This window comes from Nicotiana sylvestris, chromosome 9 (assembly GCF_000393655.2).
Source record: "Nicotiana sylvestris chromosome 9, ASM39365v2, whole genome shotgun sequence".
Classification (NCBI taxonomy): Eukaryota; Viridiplantae; Streptophyta; class Magnoliopsida; order Solanales; family Solanaceae; genus Nicotiana; species Nicotiana sylvestris.
The window spans coordinates 109910654-109929319 of NC_091065.1; positions in this window are offsets into that span (position 1 = coordinate 109910654).

Below are 18666 nucleotides of genomic sequence, written 5' to 3' on the forward strand. Positions count from 1 at the left end.
ATCAACTAATATATATATATATATATAAAGCAAGCAATTGGCAAACTGATGTGTCATTTTTATTGGCAGGAAACTCAATTATCTTTTTTGTCAATTTTGTGACTTTTATCTTATTTTCTAAACTTATATGCTCTTTTAAAGAACATAAACAATCACTTCTTTTAATTTTAAAGGTTGAATACATAAGTAGCCCCTTAAACTTGTCCTAATTTTTTTATTTAGACACTTAAACTAAGCTTATGACCTATTGAACACTTAATGTAGACTCAAATTATATCTATTGAACACAAGACGCTGACATGAAAAATGTGTGATTCTTACTCAAAACTAAGCGCGTGAAATAACTTTTTGGTGAACTAGGACAAATAACTAGATGGATTATGGCCCGCGCTGCGGGCCCAATATTATAATAGCTGGAATACTTATTCTTATTTTGATTGTTTATATAACAGAGTTAATTAATCTTGATAACTTTTGTACTGATATTGGGCAGACAAATTTGCAGAACGACAAAAGAAGAGACGGAAAGATGTACATGGTAATAATTCATATAAAAATAATATTGCACAGTCATTACTTCATACTATATAGCACATACATTTAGGAAACGGAAAAAGTTATCCAAGTTGTACAAAATTTAACAAAATATCGATTTAGTGGGTGTTGTGTGCTCGCAAAATGACATAAAGTAATCTTTTTACATATATACAATCTATACAATAACAAAATAAGATGTGTTCCCTGTACTGTAATTTGGTTTTTTTTAGTCTACAATAAAACTATTGGCACATGAAGAAATTATATGTTAAAACTATAATTGGTAAGCATGTTCTATGTTACAAGATCTTCATGCAAATTCTCTGCATCTAACACAATTCACCCATAAATATTTTGTCCCGCAAAATGAATTTCCAACAAAAATAATAATATAGCCGGTGATATTTTCTCCCCTCAAATGTGAATACTTCACCCACAAGACCATACAATCTCAACATCATTGTTGTGTCCCTGCCAAAGAGACCTATGTTTGCTGATTCCAAATTTGATTTTTTAGTAAAAAGATGTTCATATTAAATAATGGTAAGTAACACGTGATAGAAAGACCACACTATAGCTCTGTTGCAATAGCAAGTAAGAATAAAACCATACAATTAATATAAGAAAATACCAGTTTATAGAGACATAAGTAGGAGAAAAATGATAAGAAGTTCCTTAAGTACTGCACTTGGAATTCTTGTTAATTAATCTTTTGTTGCTTGCCTGAAGCTGATAACCATGAAAATTAATACTACAATACACATCTTGAATTATTAGCTTAGCATGAACCCCACTTCGAACAAGAATAACCTGATGTATAACGGAGGTCTAATAATGATTACCCACTTGAGTTGTTCAAAATTGCTCAAATAACATTTCAATCAAGAAAAAGCAATCATTTTATATATTCAATTTACCTGATACACTAATACCAACCAAACTACTTCATCCATTTCTCGTTTTCATTTCCAACTCAAAGAAACCAAATAAATAATTCAGCATGATATTAATTAAAGCAACATTTATTTCTCTTCTTTTATTAGTATATTCAAGAAACAACATAAACAAATCCACAACATGCAATTATTTTCAACTACTCATATAATGCTCCAAACATCTAAAATTTTACCAAATTAACGATCAATTCATCGCTCAACTTCTGCGCACCGAATCTATTTCAAGATTTTATGTTTTTTTGACCTAAGGTAAATCACCAATAGCTATAAGACACTATCAACCACATTTGAGCACCCCATAATGGTTGATTTACAATTTTTTGGGAGTCCTAAATTGTTTATCAGCTTTGTATCGAAGTACTTAGAATATCAATACCCACCTTAAGCATAATAGATAGAACTTAATATTGTTGCGTGCTTAGTGTCTTGATTAATACATGTATATCATTTATGCGCGGGCTATGTTATATCTCTAACATATCCCTCATTTTGATTCATTGGTCAGTGCCATCAATTCTACTATTTAGTCTTTTTCCTCATACAACAAATCTTACTTGGTCTTTCCTAAAGTTAAGGTCATTATTTCACAGCTGGTCAGGTAGTTCAATAATGTTAAAAAGCTCAAACAATTCCATAAGTTTGTGCAGAAAATGCTAAAATGGCTACACATTAGAAAATTCACAAAAAGGCAGCAATAAAAATTCAAATAAGCAAAGTAAGCAGTGGGAAGCAACATCTATATGGAATGTTTAATATTTTATTTTTTGGATTTCCACCTTATTAGTTATCTTCAGATTAAGTTATCATGTCATCTTTTAGAATGTCTCCAAGTTTCAACTTCTTATCTTAAAAATATGCTTCCTCAAGAAGGAGAAATAAGATGAGGAAAAATGACTACAGGAACACGAAAAAAAAGTACCTTGTACTGGACAAAAAGAGACCACATACCTAATACAGAAAACAACAGTGGCAACCTTTGCATCGCATAGAACGGAAGGTCCCCAACTTCTTCAAAAAATCCAACAAGCTTCTTCTACCTTTCATCCAACTTTCCTGCAATTCACATTCTCTGTTAATATTCACCAAAAGCCAACTTTATTCTTTGGATAAAAAGAACTCTACAACGATGTCTTCTCTAATGTTCTTATTAAACAGAAAGTGCATAAAGGATGGGGCAAAATAAGGGGCAAGGACAGGGAGAAACACAGGAAGAATGCAGATAAGGAGAGAAATCTGGTAGCTAATGCTGCATGTAATAGAGCACCATATTGCTACCTCCTAGGCATGTGGAGGACTATCCATATGTGTAATGTTTGTACAGAAAATAGATTAATCAATCGCTAATTTGACTGTGAGGCAATGTTACATCCTCATCCTCACATAAAAGGAAACACAAAACAGAAATCGACAGACAATACAAATAAATTCTTTGTATTAGGAGACACAATCTAAAAATGCCAAGATAATATATGTTGTTGCACGACTATCCGACATCAAAAGTATGAGATGGTATTGAAAATATATTCTACCACTTACGATATATAATGCAATAATGCATGGTCCTAAAGTGAATTTGAATGTTTAAAAAATCAAACGCTTATAACTGAATCTGATCTAAAAGAGAATAAAACCCAAAAGCATACACGTAGTACCTAATGCATCTCTGCCCCATGAAGAGAAATTTGAAGGAGTTTAAAAATATATACTTTGATGACCACATCATTAAGGAAAAATAGTTCCAATTCTTTTTCTTGTAGCGCTAAAGCAGAAAACATACTTTGTTTATTTAATACAAAGAGAACAATAAACCTCAAAAGACAACATAAATATAACCAACAAGACCACATAATTTAATTACCGTGACAAAAAGTATAGACAATACTGAATCTCAAAACTTGGAGCAGCTTCAACTTTAGTATATCTTTCAGCACGAGCCTACACAGAAAAAAAAAAGAGCATCCAAATACCTCGCAATATAGCATTTGCGAGTATTGCTCAATGGGGGAAATTCAATCTGAGAGTGAAATATAGTATAAAATTGACGAAAAAAATATTCACATGTATGTAAAAAATCCAATTTAACATCCAGTTAGAAAAAAATGAATTGCAGAAAAACCCACCAAAATAAAGAGCTTACACTTTGAAAGATGAACGCCATAGGAAGAAGCTAAAATTTGAGATTGAAGAAAGAAACATACAGATATAGGAATAGAGAAAGAGAAGGCAAAAGAGAGAAATGGCTAAAATGTCTAAAATACTATCAATTTGAAATTAAATGATAAATAACAAACCCAGACACGATGGACGGAAAAATTGTAGAAGATTTAGAGCCACAAAAAAAAAGAGGGGTATGTGGCTAATGGTGCACTGTGGGCCGGGCCTGAACTGGACCGGGCCCGCAGTCCTAACTGGCCTAACGGTCCTGGTGGGCCGGTCTTAACCGTTCTTTAAAGCTCGTGGCGGCCCGGTTCTTCTTAGAAAGCACACGAGCCCGGGAGCGCTAAGCCCGGGACCGGCTGGCGGGCCTGGGCTAGGCCTAACGGCTAGTTTTTATTTAAAAATAAAAAAAAATTCCAACGGTCAAAATTTAAAAAGTAGCCGTTTGGGCTGCAATTTTGACCGTTTGGATGTTTAGAAAATAGCCATTTGGTCCCAAACTTTATTTTAACCCCAAACTTTATATAATTACACTTTTTCCCAATTCTCAACTATAAATACCCCCTCATTCTTTCATTTTTACTCACCAATTCATCAATCTCTCTACTATAATTGCTTATTTTATTGTTGAAATTTCGTGAAAAATTGTGAAGTTGGTGAATTGAAGTATTCAAGTCTTCAACGATTTTCAATTTTCAAGAAGTTGTTCGGCAATTCGGTAAACGCGTTCCAACTCTTAAGTTTTAATATTATAGTTTTGTTAGTTTTATTTAGTATAATTATAATTAATATGCCATTTTCTTTGAAAAATATTTTTGGTGGTAAGGGTAAAGCTAAAATTGGTGAAAGTAGTGGCCAACCTACTTTCCTTCCCCCGGCTCCCCGACCCAGATCTGGTAGACGTCATGCTGCTCCTATTATTCTTGATAGTGATAACCCATGTTTTCAATTTTTCGATAGTCAATTTTACCATAATGTTGCACCAGGTCAAAATTTAGATGATGAAACTATGAATGCTCTTTATCCTAATGAAACTATCTTTGAAAATGATGAGGAAAATGAGGATGAAGATGAAACTCAACCGGATTTAGATGATACACCTACTAGTCCTGTTAATAACCCAACTGATGTACCGTCCGACCCACCTGTAGAAACCCATAGTTTTACTAAACAACCTTCTAAACGCCTAGAAACATCATTAGTTTGGAATTTTCTTACTCAAGTAAGAGAACAAAATAAGGCTAAGTGTAAAACATGTGGGAAATTACTGGCGCATAAATATACTGGATACCGTAGCGGCACGGTTAGTTTGACTAGGCACATAAAAATACACCCTAGAGATAAAGCTAGATATTTACAAATGAAAGCGCAATTAGAGGGAACACATGTAGATTCTGATGTTAACCCTAGTACAGGTTCAAATCTAGTTCAACCAGGAATTAACACAGTGACCGGAGGTATTTTATATTACAATCCAAATTAAGATCGTGAAGAGTTAGCAAAGATGGTTACTGTTATGTGCTTACCCTATTCTTTTCCCTCTAATCCTAATTGGGTGCATTATATTAGAAGAGTTTTTAATCCTACTTATAAAGGTTGGCCTCGCGCAATAGTTAAGAACGATATTTATAAATATAAACATGAATATGAACAATATTTGCGGTATTTATTTACTCATATAAGTAATCGGATTTCTATTACTACTGATATTGTTAGAAGTGGTAATGATTGTGATTATCTAACTGTTACAAGTCATTGGATAGATGAGGAGTGGACAATACAAAAATGCATTATTGCGTATAGAATAATTAATTCATGTCACACAGGTAAATTTATAGCTAACAGTTACTGGATGATGCCAAAATGAAAGAAAGGTTTAGCCTTAACATACCTTATCACAATATGTCCAATAACCACGTTAAACTCGTCTTGTTGCACCTTAATCTACAACAATGATAACAATACTATCATCAATTTATGGAAGGTACAACTATCACATAACGAACAACAAGCTTATTTTGTAAAAAAACGGGCAGCATCTCCCCTATAATCTTTACATTCCCCTAATTCGAAATAATAATAACAACGCAAGAACACAACAATAATAATATATATACATTATTTTCCAACCTTATATCCATCACAAAATACCACAAAAGAGCCCAACATACCTTTATTACTCCATACACAAAACGACAACCATAGTAGTGTCAAACAACCCAAAAATGTTACGACGATGACCAGCCAACCACCCTGCCATTATGTGGTATTTTTCCACACCCTGACTCCTCCAAAACTCTACAAAAATATCAGCAAAAGAGACAACCCAACAGCAACATATAATAGCCCACCATTGAAAAAGTCCACTACAAGTTGAACAACTTGAACTCACGGCTTCCGATCACCGTCCCGTGAGTTCTTACAATTATTGAATAAATTTCTCTACTTTAATAGCAGAAAATATGGATTAAAATGGGTAGTATACTTATCATATTTGGTGAATATATCAACTCCTACTTTGATTCTTCAACCCTTAGGTTTTTCTCCAACTAGAACTTGAAAAAAAGAGAATATTATTTTGGGAGGATTTTTCTGGGGTGTAAATCTAATTTTTTTGATCTATTATGAGTGTAATATCTGAAGGAAATCAGCCCTTAAAAGGTCTCTTTGGCCGACCTTGAAGCTTTTAATTGAGGCCTCTCCTTTTGGCAAGTAGGTGATGCACCGACTTGTCACTTACCAGTCTGCGCAGTTTCTTGAAAATGTGAATATTTCTCTATTCTAATATGGTATCAATGAACGGCTTACTCCATTGGAAACTAGACTCATATATCTTCAATTTAGTAGGTAGATCATCCCTTAATTCTATGTAAATTGGGAGAAATGCTCAGCTAAATTTGACCTAATTTTCAGCATATTTATGAATGTAACTTTTGATGACCTTTGCCAACTTTTGGCTTTGGAACCCACTTATTTCGGTCACTTGGTTTCAGCAGTAGGAAAGTCCTTTAATGAAGTCGTAAAAATGGGAGGCATGGTTGAAGAGGGACTCAAGTCCAACAAGATCATGAGTTATTCAGCGATCAAAGCGACCACTCAGGCCATTCAAAACAGTACTGGGGGTGTGCTCGGGAAGAACAAGAAGGAGGATGTTGCGACAATTGAGTCGGTAGCTTGGGTTGGATCCAGGAACCTTCCCCATTACTACAACCAGCCATGACCCTATCCCCAAACTTACCCCCACACTCCATATAACCCATCACAACACTATTACCCACCGCCAGATCCCTATTTTTCTGTCCATCACGCACAAACCTATACCCAGCCGCCCGGTCACTCACAATGGCGTGCGCCAGCTCCACAAAATCCATACCAAGCTCCACAAAATAACTATCCACCCCCAAAAGCTTACAGAAATCCTCCTGGAATAGGTTTTCGACCCAATCAAGCCTTTAAGAATGAGAGGTTGCAGAAGCAAAAGACTTTCACTCCATTGGGAGAATCATATACTAGTCTATTCCACAGACTGAGACAGTTGGGTATGTTGAATCCGATCGAGGCTAAATTGCCGAATCCCCCTCCCAGAAATCTTGACCGCATGGTGAGTTGTGAGTATTGTTCAGGGGCCCCGGGATATGACACAGAGAAATGTTGGAAATTGAAAACAGCCATTCAAGAACTTATTGACACCAATCAGATTGAGGTCCAAGCTTCGGAGGCGCCCAATATCAATCAGAATCGCTTGCCAGCCTATCATGAAACAAATATGATTGAGATAGTGCATAAGGGAGGGGAGCCTAAGAAGCCTTCGCAAACCGTCATGATGATTCGGGCTAGTGAAGCCAGGCCATTAAAAAAGTCAACAAGTGAGAAGTCTACGATCAAGTTGAACATGGAAAATAATGAACCATATGTGGAGGTCAAGAAGGGGTCCTCAAGTGATGTTGCAGGAAAACATGAAAAAGTAAAAGTGGTTGTGCCAGGAGTGACGAATAAGCCTATAGTAATTGTGAAGGGCGCCCCCACAGATCCTGACATTATCAAACCGGTAACTCAATTACCGATAGTTAACAGCAAGGCAATCCCATGGAATTATGAACGAGTGACAATGACTTACAAGGGGAAAGAGGTTAGAGAAGAAGTGTGTGAGACCCATGGTTTGACTCAATCAGGAAGATGCTTTGCCCCCGAAGAGTTGAGAAAAGCTAAGACCTCAAAAGATAATCCAGTGTTGGTGAAGAAAGCAGTGACTGAGGAAGAGGTAGAGGAATTTCTGAGAAAGATGAAAGTGCAAGACTATTCCATTGTGGAGCAGTTAAGGAAGACACTAGCTCAGATCTCGCTCTTGTCATTATTGATCCATTCAGACGAAAACCGTCGGGCTTTGATGAAGATCTTGAACAAAGCCCACGTCCCTGACAAAATCTCAGTAAACCACTTAGACAAGATAGCTAACAAGATATTTGAGGTAAAAAGAGTCACTTTTTCTGATGATGAGTTGATCGTGGAGGGTACTGAGCGCAATAGAGCCCACTATCTGACGGTGAAATGTGAAGATTCTAAGGTTACTCGGGTTCTGGTTGACAATGGGTCTAGCACGAACATTTGTCCTCTCTCCACATTGAGCAAGCTGAAAGTGGAGGATGAAAGAATTCACAAGAACAGTATTTGCGTTCGGGGATTCGACGGTGGAGGGAAGGATTCAGTCATGGACATAGTGTTTGAGCTCACAATAGGTCCAGTTGAAATTAGTATGGAATTCCAGGTGTTCAATGTGGCTGTTTCGTACAATCTGCTATTGGGACGACCCTAGATCTATGCTGCCAAAGCAGTCCCATCTACTCTGCATCAAATGGTCAAGTTTTAATGGAATCGACAGGAAATTGTTGTACACGGCAAAGATAATTCGTGTGTGCCCAATAATGGCATTGTTCCGTTCACAGAGGTTGACAACGATAAGGGACCATGGGTTTATCAGGTCTTCGACACAGTGTCGGTAGAGAAAGTTCCAGAAGGAAAGTGCATTCCAACTCCAAAGATGGTTGCGGCATCAGTCATGGTAGCTGTGAAAATGTTGAAAAATGGTTTCGTACCGGGCAGGGGCTTGGGTGCATCTCTGCAAGGTATTGTGCAGCTCTCTTCCAAGGAATCTGGATAGTTTTGGCCTAGGGTTCAAGCCCACAGTTGCGGATGTGAGAAGAGCCAAGAAAATGAAATAGAAAGCATGAGCATTGCCAAAGCCAATCCCGCGTCTGTCCAGATCATTTGTCAGGCTGGGTAGCAGAAAGCGACTGTTGTCAAAGGTTCCTGGATCACTGATTGGTGCCGATGGAGACGTGGAGAAGGGGTTCGAAAGGTTATTCACCAAGGTTAACATGGTTGAGGTTGGGGAAGGGTCCAGGAAGGCAGATGTGCAATTCGTGGGACCACGTGCAAAAGTCAACAACTGAGAAACTACTCCTCTTCCTACCCGGAGGGAGTCTTGGTAGTGGGTTTTGATTTTCTTTTAGTTGTCTGGATTATTCAAGGGTCTGTAATTCATATATTATGTTCCGTCCAGTTGGATTTGTTAAAACCCTGTTATCTTTAAATTCAATGAAATGCAATTGTTCCTTTTCCTTCATTTCTTCTAATTTTATTTTTGTTTCTTATTTTGTACAGTTCTTTTTATGCTGATATTAATGACATGACATACATGAGGAATCTTCGGCCCAGTTTTAAAAGCCAATCTAACTCTGAAATAATAATACAAGAAATTGAGTGTGATGACGCGTTGGAATTTGAGGATGATGAGGCCTATGAAGAAATTAGTAAGGAACTAAGTCATTTTGAGGAAAAGCCCAAACCTAATTTGAACGATACAAAAGCAGTTAATCTAGGGGACCAAGAAAATGTCCGTGAAACTAAAATAAGTGTCCATCTAGAACCTCAACTTAGGGAGGAGATAATTAAAGCATTGTTCGAATACAAAGATGTTTTTGCATGGTCCTATGACGACATGCCTGGTCTAAGCACTGATTTAGTGGTTCACAAGTTGCCCACTGACCCGACATTCCCTCCTGGCAAACAAAAACTGAGAAAGTTCAAAACGGATTTGAGTGTAAAGATCAAAGAAGAGGTTACCAAGCAGTTCGATGCCGAAGTCATTCGGGTCACCCGGTATCCCACCTGGCAAGTCTAAAAGATAATTTCCCGTTGCCGAACATACATATCTTGATTGATAATTGCGCCAAACATGATATTGGTTCTTTTGTGGATTGTTACGCGGGTTATCATCAGATCTTAATGGACAAGGAAGATGCAGAAAAGACGACATTCATCATGCCGTGGGGAAGGTACTGCTATCGGGTCATGCCATTTGGCTTGAAGAATGCTGGGGCAACCTACATGAGGGCGATGACAACAATATTCCATGATATGATACACCAGGAAATCGAGGTGTACGTGGATGATGTGGTCGTGAAGTCTAGAAAGCAGTCTAACCATGTCAGAGATCTGAGGAAGTTCTTCCAAAGGCTTCGTAGGTACAATCTAAAGGTTAATCCTACAAAGTGTGCTTTTGGGGTGCCGTCTGGAAAGTTGTTGGGGTTCGTAGTCAGCCGCCGGGGCATTGAACTAGATCCATCAAAAGTCAAGGCCATCCACGAATTGCCACCTCCGAGGAACAAGACCGAGGTGATGAGTTTGTTGGGGAGATTGAATTATATCAGCAGGTTCATCACTCAGCTCATGACAACTTGCGAGCCTATCTTCAAACTGTTAAAGAAAGACACTGCGGTCAAATGGACAGATGAATGTCAAGAGGCATTTGATAAGATAAAGGGGTATTTGTCAAATCCACCCATGCTGGTCCCGCCAGAACCAGGGCGATTTTTGATTCTATATTTGACGGTTTTGGACAATTTATTCGGCTGTGTATTGGGTCAACATGATATTACTGGAAAGAAAGAGAAGTCCATCTATTACCTCATCAAGAAATTCATGACGTACGAGGTTAAGTATACTCATTTTGAGAGGACATGTTGTGCCCTAACTTGGGTGGCACAAAAGCTGAAACATTATTTGTCATCGTATACTACTTACCTCATATCTTGCTTGGATCCATTGAAGTATATCTTTCAGAATCCTATGCTCACAGGGAGGCTTGCAAAGTGGCAGATCCTGCTCATAGAGTTTGACATTGTCTATGTGACTCGAACTGCAATGAAGGCACAGGCCTTGGCGGACCATTTGGCTGAGAACCTGGTTGATGAAGATTATGAACCTTTGAAAACTTATTTCCCCGATGAAGAGGTGATGTACATTGATGAGTTGGAGCAAGTTGAGAAGCCGGGATGGAAACTTTTCTTTGATGGGGCTGCAAACATGAAGGGCGTAGGGGTAGGAGAAGTTTTATTTCTGAAACAGGGCAGTACTACCCTGTTACGACTCAACTTCGTTTTTACTGCACCAACAACATGGCTGAGTACGAGGCATGCATTCTGGGTTTGAGGTTAGCTGTGAATATGGGTGTCCAAGAAGTCTTTGTCTTGGATGACTCGGACCTCCTGGTGCACCAAATTCAGGGAGAATGGGAAACACGGGATTTGAAACTCATACCATATAGACAATGTTTGCATGATCTTTGTCAATGGTTTCAGTCAATAGAGTTCAGGAATATCCCAAGAATACATAATGAAGTCGTCGATGCTTTGGCTACTCTGGCGTCAATGTTACATCATCCAGATAAGGCTTATGTGGACCCTTTGCAGATTCAGGTCCGTGATCAGCATGCTTACTGTAATATGGTGGAAGAAGAACTTGATGGGGAGCCATGGTTCCATGATATCAAAGAATACATCAGGATGGGGGTATATCCGGTATAGGCCACATGTGATCAGAAAAGAATAATTCGACGATTGGCAATTGGATTTTTCTTCAGTGGAGGGGTGTTATACAAAAGAACTCTAGATATGGGATTGCTAAGATGCATAGATGCCAGACAGGCCACATTTATTATGACTGAGGTACACTCCGGAGTTTGTTGCCCGCATATGAGTGGGTACGTTCTGGCAAAGAAGATTCTCAGAGCAGGTTATTACTAGCTCACTATGGAGCGAGATTGCATCAGTTTTGTGTGCAAGTGTCATCAGTCCCAGGTTCACGAAGATTTGATTCATTCCCCACCATCTGAATTGCATACAATGTCGGCACCATGGCCCTTTCTTGCTTGGAGCATGGATGTCATTGGGCCAATCGAGCCAGCAGCATCAAACGGACACAGGTTTATTCTGGTAGCCATTGATTATTTCACCAAGTGGGTGGAAGCAAAAACTTTCAAATCTGTGACCAAGAAAGCAGTGGTTGATTTTGTGCATTCAAAGATCATCTGTCGGTTTGGGATTCCGAAGGCAATCATCACAGACAATGGTGCTAATCTCGACAGTCATCTGATGACGGAGACCTATCAGCAGTCTAAGATTATACATCGCAATTCCACCCCATATCACCCCAAAGCGAATGGAGCAGTCGAGGCAGCCAATAAGAACATAAAGAAGATACTCCGAAAAATGGTGGAAGGGTCCAGACAATGGCATGAGAAGTTACCTTTTGCATTGTTGGGCTATCGCACTACTGTTCGCACTTCAGTAGGGGCCACTCCTTATTTGTTGGTGTATGGCACGGAGGCGGTAATACCCGCAAAAATTGAAATCCTATCCTTTCGGATTGTCGCTGAGGCAGAAATTGATGACGTTGAATGGGTCAAAACCCGTTTGGAGCAATTAAGTCTGATTGATGAAAAGAGATTGGCAGCAGTATGTCACGGCCAATTGTACCAACAGAGAATGGCGAGAGCATATAACAAGAAGGTACGCCCACGGAAGTTCGAAGTGGGTCAGTTAATGTTGAGACGTATCTTGCCTCATTAGGTTGAAGCAAAAAGGAAGTTTGCCCTAAACTGGCATGGGCCATTTGTCGTAACTAGAGTGTTGTCCAATGGCGCGTTATATTTGACAGATGTGGAAAGGAAATGACTGGAAATGGCTATCAATTCCGATGCAGTCAAGAGATACTATGTATGATTTCTTTGTTTGATTGTACTTGTTTCTATTTGGCATATTTTGAAGATCGAAATGACGAAGGCCTTTTGTTCTGCTATCTAAACATTTTATCCCTCGTCACCCCTTTTGAGCCTTATTTATTTTCTTTCTTACCCCTCCTTCGGAATTAGTAGTGAATATCAGAAACACAAGCGTGAAAGATAAGAAAAGGAAGAAAAGAAAAGGAGAAAGAAAGGAAAGAAAAAGAAAAGAATGAAAAAAAAGTAGAAAAAAGAAGAGAAGAAAGAGGAAAAGAGAAAAGAAGAAGAAAAATAATAAAAAGGAAAAGAGAAAAGCAAAAAAGAAAGAAAAGAAGGAAAAAAGAGAAAATCACAACAACAAAGTAATTCCTATGCCATGAACTACGTTCGACCTTATTCCTTTTAAGGATACGTAGGCAGCCTCACGGTTCAGTCCCATCAAAATAAAAATCCAAAAGTCCCCAAGCAAGAAATTGGGGCAGAAGTTGTGGTTGTTGTAAGAAAGCTGATTTCGAAAGTTGTAATGTTTAACCTATTTGAACTGTTTTGAGCCTTTTATACCCTTTCTTTCTAACCTTGTCCAAAATCCCACATTACGGTCCAAAGAAAGACCTTCTGATCAGTCTTTAAGAAATGCAAAGTCGAGCGGGTAAAGATAATTCATGTCAGGGGCAACACTCTGGTTCAAGTAGGAAAAATAAAAATGAGAGAGTCTTATTGGTGAAAACCTTCATAGGCACCGTAAGATGACGGGAGTTGAGAGAAATAGAATGAGAGAGTCTTATTGGTGAAAACCCCCACGGGCACCTTGAGGCGAAAGTGAGTTGAAAAATCAACAAATAAGAAAGGTCTGTTGGTGGGGAACTATTTCAAGACACCGCAGGATGAACAAGGTCGAGGTTTGGGTAAAGTAATCAGGTCATGGAAATGCTGAGGCGACAAAGTACGACAACTGAAAGCTGATTGGTTGGACAGATTGGGCCGATTAATCCAAAATGCATGTCATGATCATTGGTACCAGCTATTCCACTCAGATAAGTTTCCTTTTCTTTTTCCCTTTGTAGCAGTCATCTGGTTTTGGGTTCTTCTTATCCTTAACCCGCAAAGTCATTGCATTTCATTTTCTTTTGGGTTTTTTTTGTCTAAGAGGTTTTAATGTCAGTCTTGTCCCAAGTAAGTGGAAAAGAGTTTCAAAGCTCACTACCGACTCCCAAAATTGCAAATCACAATGTGGTCAGAGCATACTAAAGACAACATGATGTAAGGTGGGGGACAAGGAATCACCAGAAGTTTCATCGGCGGAATGGTTTGGTAATGTCATGGGAGAGGCAAAGGTTCGGATAGAGGGGTCAGAAGTTGAAACAGAAACATGGGTATAGAATACTCGGTTCGTCAAAGGTCATATGATTTGAAAGTCAGTCAGAAAGTCAAAGCGGTTTAGGGCCAGCTCGGGAAAGCCATTCAGAACAAAACAATGCAGTGTTAAGATTTGCGGCAAGAATGCCATCAGCTAACCACCACTTTAAACTGACAAAGTTTTCTTTGATTGAAACAGGAGTAGAAAATTAGTTTGTTTCGGAGAAACTCTCCGTAGGGAAAAGAGTAAGCATCAAAACATGTTTGACCGTAAACTTTCAGGACCCTCCTGAAAAATGGGACCTAGCTTGAAATTCAAAACAATCGCGAGTAGCGAAATCTAGCATAAATGTACCCCAAAGGAATATAAGTTGGTTTTAAAGTTTGCATATTTAAGATAGGATTCAATTAGAAGTCTTCAGGACCCTCCTGAATAATGGGACCTAGCTTTAAGATTTCCACTAGATAACAAGATGCAGCGTAAGTTCTGTTGTAGGGTAGTATAATTCAGCCATAAAAGTTGTCACTCCTAAGATAAAACTTGACTTCTAATTTCCAGGACCTCCCTGGATAATGGGATGTAGTTGTAAGACCTTCTTAGATAACAAAATTTAGCAGAAATCATACCCGTAGAAGACATAAATTAGATCTTAAAAATTGTCATTTAGTTAAAAGTTGTCAGGACCTCTTGAATAATGGAATCTAGCTTTCAATTCTTAGTAATACTTGGTAATATGATTCAGTTTTACACTCACATCTGTGCCCAGCCACCAAACTGGGGCAGAAATGTTTTCTTTGTTTTATCTATTTTGAAGTCAGGAGCCCGCCTGAAGAGCAGGGAATACATTCCAGCATAGTAATCAGGAGCCCGCCTGGAGAACAAGGGAGTACAATTTAAATTTTAGCTTTCAAATTCATTGTTTTGTCTATGTTAAAGTCAGGAGCCCGCCTGGAAAACAGGGAATACTTTCAAATGCAGCAGTCAGGAGCCCGCCTGGAGAGCAGGGAATACTTTCAAGCATAACAGTCAGGAGGCGGCCTGGAGAACAAGGGAGTACAATTTAAGCTTTAGCGCTCAAACTCTTGGTTTTGTCTATTTTGAAGTCAGGAACCCGCCTGGAGAGCAGGGAGTACTTTCAAGTTGAAGTCAGGAGCCCGCCTGGAAAGCAGGGAACACTTTCAAGTTTAGCAGTCAGGAGCCCGCCTGAAGAACAAGGGAGTACAATTCAAGTGTTGGTTTTTCAAATTCTTATTGATATTCGGTAATGTGATTCGTTTTTACACTTACGCATGGGCCCACATACCCAAACTGGGGCAGGAAATTTTCTTTGTTTTTGTCTATTTTGCGGAAGTCAGGAGCCCGCCTGGATAGCATGGGAATACATTCACGTTTTGAAGTCAGGAGCCCGTCTGGATAGCATTGGAATACATATCAAGTTCAGCAGTCAGGCATCCGCCTGGAGAAAGGGCAACATCTCAGTTTACAATTCAAGACGGCAACAAAGGAATTTTTATCAAGAGAATACAAGACAACAAGGAGACAAGAAACACAAGATCAAGTTTGAAGACCAAGATAGGATTTTGTAAAGCATAGATCATAGTCTAGTCTAGATTCTTTTATTTTTGACATGGTGTAATAAGGGGTTCGGTGAGCAGCAGCACCAGCAACAATAGTGAAATTACAGCTCCATGGTAGTCCCAGCTACCATACATTCCTGAAGTACACTGACCTGATTCCTTTTTAGCCAAGGATATGTAGGCAACCTCGGAGGCAGGGTGCGGTCAAATCTTTCAGATATGCTTCCCACGGAGTGTTCAAACGGGCAAAAATCGCTCGTATCCGCTCACTTATCTTTGCACGAAAACTCTTTGTGTTTCCGGGCAAAGAGGGGCAGCTGTGAGCACGTGATTTTTGCCCTATATGAATTACTCCAACAAATTCAAAACAAAATAATTTCTTTCACTGTTTGCAATTTTGTTGGATTTCGTGGCATTTTCTGTTAATTATTTGCATTTGTCTGTGCACGTTTTTTTTATTTAATTCATGAAAAATACAAAAAAATATATTGCATCTGCAGTTAGGATTTAATTAGTAAATTAGTTTGTTTTATAAAAAATAAAAATCACAAAAATAATTCATTTTGCATTTTTACTTTTAAATTTTGAATTGTATAGTTTTTCTTTAAATTTAGGATTTAATTAATTATTGTAAATAGTTTAAAAATTATTATTAATTAATTTAGGTTTTATTTTAATTTTGAAAATAAAAAAATTTTGAAATTGAAAAAAAGAAAAAGAAAGAAATGAAAGAAAATCCAAATCTGGGCCAAAAACCCATTTAATTGTCCCCAGCCCAAACGAAAATTACCCGATACCCGGCCCAAACCACCCTAAACCGGTCTGGTTCCCCCCAAACTAAATGACGTCGTTTCAATAAGTTATGATCTGAGCCGTTGATCTCCCCTTAATCAAACGGCTCAGAACTGAAGCCCTAGGGGTATTTAAGTGTCCGAAAACCCTTCCCCCCCTCAGAATCCCTTCTGCTCACCACCCTCACCAGAAACACCCCGAAACGCTAGCTAAGCCGCCCCCAAATCCTCGGTCTCTGGTGGCGGCGCCACCTCCAAACGCCACCAAAATCACACCACCGAACCACCCTGACCCCCTCGTTCCGAATCCCCACTCTGTTTCCCTCGAATGTAGCCCGATATTCTCGAATATTAGATCAGAAGATGAACCATAAAATCCCCAAGTCTCAAATCAAGGTTTCATTGAAGATTTTAAGGCTCAGTGCGACTTTAATTGTGTGTTTTTGACAAAGAACATACGATTAATCTCGGATTGGGCCGGAAATTAGAGATTTCGAAGCGTAAATGCTATTTCTTGTTTGTCCGAGATCCCTAGGTATTCTTCTTTCCCCTTTGGTATTTTGTTTCCTCATCCTCACCTTCTTCTACTCTTTCTCTTATTTTCTGATTTTTATTCTGTTTCTTTTTATTTATCATTCTTCTTTATCTTCTGTACCTGCATGTTAGATTTAGGATGTGTGTGATTGTAAGTTGGGTCCTGTGTTCAAGTTCGGATAGTTTGAATTTGCATTGTCTTTTGGGCTTAACTTTGTTCCAAGTCTTCAGGGTCTTAATTTGAACGTTTGGGTTTTAGGGTTTTTCTTAGAATTGATTGGGTTCATAAGATTAAAAAGCCCAATGGAGAGTTGAACTAGGTTTTCAATAGACCCATCGAATTTGGTCAGCTTGACCCAATTAGCTTGACCAGTTGACCCGGGTGGTTCTGGGGTAGTTTCAGAGTCTTTAAAGTGTATTCTAGGGAATTGGCCTAAGGAAATAACAGACTAGGAAGCTTCTAGGAAGTTGGGGAAGGGGTTGGTTCTGATTTTCTATTTTTTTATAAGGATATCCGAGCTATAATGAAAATTAAAAAGGGGGAAAAGTGCAAACCAAGTCTGCCCTAATAACATGCCTATAAAGGCAGTTTTCCTTGCTTTTCAAGGTAGAGCTGAAAAGAAGAAAAGCTTAGAAAAATCACAAACGGTTAAAAATTTTGAAACATAAAAACACACCGTTCCATTGAACTTTCTACTTTGAAACCCTGTGGCTTTCAATTCCTGAGGCAACTTTGCTTTATTTGGGGTTGAAATGGATTGAGTTCGAGTCTTAAAAGTTTGGTTTTGATTTCTGTTGGATTGTTGTTCGACTGAAATTGGTTTTTGGGACTGTTGCACCTCATTTTTGGGTTTGAAAGCTGGGTTTGAGTTTGTTTGTGTGGAGTACTGTCTTGTTTGGGTTTCAGCTTGAATTCCTTGGGTTTAATTGGCTGACTCCATCACTGTTCCATTGCTTCTCTGTTGTTGCTGGCTACTGATTTCTTCTCTTCTATTGTTTGTCTTTATTCACAGGTATGTATCGACTCTTGATTAACATATGAAGTGCAAATGTGAAGCCATGTAACCAAATTGAAGAGAAATGGCAAAAGCTAGCTTTCTACTATCGAGTAATTGTTCGAATGTGTTGTATTTTGTCCATGTGTTTAGCTTTACTCTCTATATTTCGTTCATATGTTAGTCTGGTATTTCATTACAAGGCCTGAATATGTGGTTTTTCTTTTGAATGATGTTTGGACTCTCGTTTGGCCTGATTTAGCTAAAGTTCGTTAAACTTTGGAGATGTTTTTCTTTAGTAGTGTTTAAGCATCCCTCAAATTAGTTCTTTTATTTGTTCTTCCTTAGCAAATCTGGTTTGTATTCTGTTGCCCATCCATTAGCTTTTTGAATAAGCTCAGTACTTCAATTTGTTACCTAGCCTTACTTGACTCATGAATAAATTCACAAAGGCTTTCAAATAGATATATGGTCTAATTTTTAAACTTGATAATTCTCAGATTAGTTTAGTTCTTTGCATCTTGTTGTTTTATCTTGTGGAAATGACTAAAGGCATATAATTCTGACCAACGCATTGGCTTGGACCCGATTTGGCATTGGGTTATGGTGTTTGGCTCTCCTCTATCTATGGGCTTAGTCTAGAGCCCAGATCTCTCCATCAGTGCTGCGTTACTGATACATATAGCACGCTGCAGCCCACC